The sequence below is a fragment of the Bison bison genome, unplaced genomic scaffold (genome assembly GCF_000754665.1).
Source record: "Bison bison bison isolate TAMUID 2011002044 unplaced genomic scaffold, Bison_UMD1.0 scf7180017864527, whole genome shotgun sequence".
NCBI classification, from domain to species: Eukaryota; Metazoa; Chordata; class Mammalia; order Artiodactyla; family Bovidae; genus Bison; species Bison bison.
In genome coordinates, this window is record NW_011495078.1 from 15,189,644 (window position 1) to 15,190,099 (window position 456).

A 456-nucleotide genomic window follows, 5' to 3' on the forward strand; every position below is an offset into this window, starting at 1 on the left:
AAAAATCCTGGTTTTGATAAAGACAAAACAGATGTAATGTTTGGGCTGACTCTGTATGACTTTGCATCTTTCATTTTCCTCTATGTACAAGTCAAGGTATAAAAGTTCCTTTTGAAAGTAAAGTTATGGGCCTCACTCACCAAAGCTTGGTCTCCCTGTGTCATTCTTTTTTTCATTTTCTCTCTTTTTCTCTCTCTGTTCTTCTTTCAGGATGACTCCTTGGAACACAGGAGCTTTATTGGTTTTCTGTGTAAACCAAAGAAGATCAAGCCTCTTTCTCTCCCCTTTTACTTCCCTTATCGCCTATGCCATCATCCTGAGGTTACCCCTGGATCCTTCTGGGGCTGGACCCCGACAGAGGATCCCCTGGAAAAGGGCATGGCTACCCACTCCAGTATTCTTGCCTGGAGAATTCCATGGACAGAGGAGCCTGGTGGGCTACAGACCATGGGGGCA